The sequence below is a fragment of the Podarcis vaucheri genome (genome assembly GCF_965113315.1).
Source record: "Podarcis vaucheri genome assembly, chromosome: 6".
Taxonomy (NCBI): domain Eukaryota; kingdom Metazoa; phylum Chordata; class Lepidosauria; order Squamata; family Lacertidae; genus Podarcis; species Podarcis vaucheri.
The window spans coordinates 46,631,909-46,636,821 of record NC_138764.1 but is presented as its reverse complement, the minus strand read 5'-3'; positions in this window follow the sequence as shown (position 1 = coordinate 46,636,821).

Below are 4,913 nucleotides of genomic sequence, written 5' to 3'. Positions count from 1 at the left end.
CAAGCTATAGTTGAGCGCTCTCATCGTACCCTGAAAACTGCACTGATCAGGCAGGAAAAGAAAGCAGGCATTCCGAACTCACTTTCAGAAAAGGAAAGTTGGTTGTCAAGTGTACTCTTTACTCTTAATCATTTGAATATCTCCATACAGGATCACCAATCTTACACACGTCTTCAAAAGCATTTCCAGCAAAAGGAAATTCTTCCAGCTCCACTGGTGCGCTATAAAATTCTACCCTCCAATGAGTGGAGTGAACCAGTGAAATTGATTACATGGGGTAAGGGTTACGCTGCAGTTTCTACTCCACAGGGTGCTCGGTGGGTTCCTGCACGTTGTATTCGGCTGCACCATGGCGTGGCGACAGGTTCTTCCGGATCCATTGCCTCAATTCAACCACCAACTCCAGATCACCCGCGATGTGACGTCCAGCCCCCCCAGGACTCGTAAGCGGGGACATCGCAATCCCCCAGTGACGTGGGGCCAAATAAAATCGCTCTCTCTTCAAGCTGAACAGTATAGGAGAGAACAGCAGCTGGAAGCAAGCCCTACTAACCAGCTTCTATCCCTCATTGCTTGTCTTAATATGAATTCCATGATAATTCTCATTTTCAGTATTTTAATTTTGCCTCTCTCTACTTCAGCTCTTCCTACTGGTGATTCCACATCGTTAAATGTATGGGAATCGTTTGCAAGGACACTCAATGTCTCAGCATTTTGCCTTACTCAGCAAGTAGCCATTGGTGATATCCTTGGCTCTTGTCTCATTCCAGTTTGCCATGATCCTCATGACATACAGAATGATACTTGGTTTTTCTCATTCCTACCTCAAAATGATTCACTTCGTACCCTTGGATATAAAGGCTATCACAATTGGGGCACTCAAATGCGTGAACGCCCACCTTTAGCTATTGATTTGACAACACCATATGTGGCCTCTTATAATGCTACTTGTGCACGTATGGTCAACTGTACGAAACAGAACTGCGTAAAAATGGGCAAAAATAACTTCAATTGCTCTGATTATGTGAACATTTCTTATATATATAAGTACACAGAACTGCCAGCAGGCTGGTTTTGGTCCTGCCCAGGTTACACTTTCAATTACATTCCGGCAAACATTAGTCACGGCACACCTTGTTGTTTAAGCCGTCTGTCTATCATACTGCCTGGAAAACATCATTTCTCTTACTCTAGACATCAGCGTAGTGTTGAATTGTCTGATGACTGCGATGATCTTGTCTCTCTCCCTAGCAGGTCTGAATACATCTCTTTAGCTGTCTCTCTCTTAGGTGTTCCAGGTTTGGCTGTGCGTAATAGCGCAAATATTAATTCTTTAGCTTGCTCTGCAGCAAAATCCCTGAACTATACCTCTCAGGCGCTTCATCTTCTCAACACAGAGCAAGCCGAACTTCGCAACGGTTTATTAAGGTCGAAATCTACCTTGGACTACCTACTCATGGTACATCATTATGGTTGTGAACAATTCAAGGAAATGTGCTGTTTTAACATCACTGACAATTCTAAGGCCGTTCAAAGGCAAATTTCTCATTTGCAAAATCTCACTCATCACATTAAAAAGGATATCGGATTTTCCGGACTCTGGGATTCCTTTTCCTTGTGGTCTACGGCGTGGCTCCCTAATCTCGATTGGCTACGCAATGCCTTTTTTTATGTAATTATTATTGTATGTATATTAATTTTGTTTTGTTGCTTTCTCCAATGCATTCCTAGCCTTACAAATCTTTTTTCTCGCCTTCTCTCTCCTCCACCACCACCTAGCGCGCTCCTTGCAGCCTATTATGCGAAATGGCAACGCCACCAGTAAGTAAAAAACAAAAATAAAAGGGGAGATGTGGGTAGGATTATTTTGAGATTCGTTGGCACACCACTAATCTTGAAGTACTTTTGCCCCATCAAGCCTAGCAGTTTTATTTCCGGCATTTGATGGCAAACCACTAATCCGGAAGTATTGTTGCTTTATTCACCTAGTTGCCTTACCTCGCAAAGAAGAAAAAAAAGGAGGAGATGTAGACATGTTATTTCTATGTGCCTAGTATAGTAAAACATTGGTTCTTTTCCTCCTGCATTCTGGGAATTATTTCTATCTTCTCTTTGCTTCTAAAACAGACTATAAGGCCTGTTTATAATCAATCACGCTTCTCTCTCTCTTTCACGCACAAGGCTAAAGGTCTGTGCCTGGCACAGATCTTTTTGTATATCATTCCTTACATACCACACTTGTCTTCTTTAGTTCACCTTTAGTTCACAATGATGTGTAAATCACAATGATGTGTTAATCCTCAATGTATAATTAATTGTGTGAGTTTATATAACAATCTAAACATTAGTAAACACCTTAGTCATAACATTATCAATCTTAGTCATAGGTGGATTAAGAGCTTATATGCCTGTCTAAATACAGCTCTAACATTCTGTCTTTCATGTGCCAAAGATCTATGAAGCTATGTAAGCCCGCCTTACATACAAATGAGCCAATAGGATTTCAGTTTCTTTGTCTTGTGTTGAGCCAATCAGCCACTAGCACATTCGTGGCCATGCTTTTTGTAACTTTGAATAAAAGGAGATGCTGTGAGGCTAGAGGAGGAAGAATCTCTCTCTCTCTCACTTTCATCTGGCACACACGCAAGCTCTCTGAAAGAAAACATCTCGTTGTCTGTCTTTATTCATCTCTACAAACCCCCAAAACCAACACACAGGCAGCAGAATCCATAGTGGCAGCAGATCCTGATTTCTCTCCCTCCCGTTGTTCCTGATGCAAATCTTCACTCACCCATTCTTCCCTAGTGGGGAGGTATTTTGTGACTTGCCTCAAGTGTCAAAATGTCTTGGGCAAGCCCTGGTGAGGAAAAGAGGGGTTTCCTAACCATTCTCAATGCCCTTAACAAACTATGCTTCTTTGAAGGAAGTCATTATTGTTTAAAGTGGTGCGATACTGCATGCATAGTGCAGTTTCCTGCTTGGCAGGGGGTTGGACTCGATGGCCCTTGTGGTCTCTTCCAACTCTATGATTCTATGATTCTATGGGAGCCCTAACTCTACTGAAAAAGTTGGCTAAAACATGTCAGGTTTGTGGCTATGAGGAATTCAGACACATTGGGCCTGATTCAAGCCAGCAAAATGAATCCCACTAGCTCAATACCCACATGGCAGGTATTAGGGTCTCAAATTTCAGCAGCATCCTGTGCGACTCCAAAGTCCGGCACCCCTCCCCCCTCTTGTTCCAATGTAAATCATAATTGTGGTGCCCCCAGTGGAACCTCCAAACCTCTATGCCCAATGCAAGCAAACTGGTCACACTTCCCTAAATCCATCTCTGTGCAATACATATATCAATATATGTGTCAAAATAATTACTATATTTTTTGCACCATAACACTCACTTTTTTCCTCCTAGAAAGTAAGGGGAAATGTCTGTGCGTGTTATGGAGGGAATGCCTACGGGTAGCATGCCTACGGATTTTCCTCCTCTAAAAACTACGTTCGTGTTATGGTCGGGTGTGTGTTATAGAGCGAAAAATACGGTATATAGTTATATTCAGTACTGTTTTTCTAGAGAAAAAGGTGCAGGAACTCAGCATGAATGCCTCCCTAGCTCTCTTATAATGGCAATAGTGCCCAACTGAGAAGTGCTGGAACTGAGTGATGATAGATGATATAGATAGATAGATAGATGATAGATGATAGATGGTAGATGGTAGATGGTAGATGGTAGATGGTAGATGGTAGATGGTAGATGGTAGATGGATGATAGATAGATAGATAGATAGATGATAGATAGATAGATAGATAGATAGATAGATAGATAGATAGATAGATGATAGATAGATAGATATGAGAGAGAGAGAGAGAGAGAGAGAGAGACGATCTATGAGGGAGTGTGTGTGTGTGTGTGTGTGTGTGTACGCACACACACACACACACACACACGTATACAGTGGTACCTCTGGTTACATACTTAATTCGTTCTGGCGGTCCATTCTTAACCTGAAACTGTTCTTAACCTGAAGCACAACTTTAGCTAATGGGGCCTCCTGCTGCTGCCGGAGCACGATTTCTGTTCTCATCCTGAAGCAAAGTTCTTAACCCGAAGCACTATTTCTGGGTTAGCGGAGTCTGTAACCTGAAGCGTATGTAACCTGAAGCATATGTAACCTGAGGTACCATTGTATATATAATCATTTGGAATCTCATTAACTGTTTCTTTTCTCATGAAAGGGAAACAGTAGCACCTAACCCCAACTGTGTTAAATTCCCCCAAGATTAAAGGTAAAATGGTCACATTCTGATTCCTGTAAATAATGGGAGCTGTGACCCATATAGAAGAAAATGCATGTGTCTGTCTGTGTGAGCACTGGTGGAACAGATATACGGGATCTCAGAGCCCCCAAGCCTTTAAAGCTGACTCCGTTGTGTATGGCTACACTAAGATAGTCAAGGAAACTAATGGACAGAAGCCACAGTAGAAATTCCTAGCAGCACACAAGCATCTTGAGACACTATACTTCAACCTGAGCAGTCACAGTATCAGTTGTGAATAGGATATGTGTGGGAGACTAGGGCTGGACCTACACACATAGAAAAGCTACAGAAAAACACGTTATAAAAGCTCTTAATGGAAAATCCCATTGGTGATGGATCGCTGCTCTACAGCGCCATCTGCTGTCTCACGTTTATAATGCAGTTACAGTGGTGCCCCGCAAGACGAATGCCTCGCAAGACGGAAAACCCGCTAGACGAAAGGGTTTTCCGTTTTGGAGGTGCTTCGCAAAACGAATTTCCTATGGGCTTGCTTCGCAAGATGACAATGTCTTGCGGGTTCCTGCTGTTTTTTTTCCTTCCCCCCTTTTTCTAAGCTGCTAAGCCGCTTATCAGCTGATCCGATCAGCAGATAA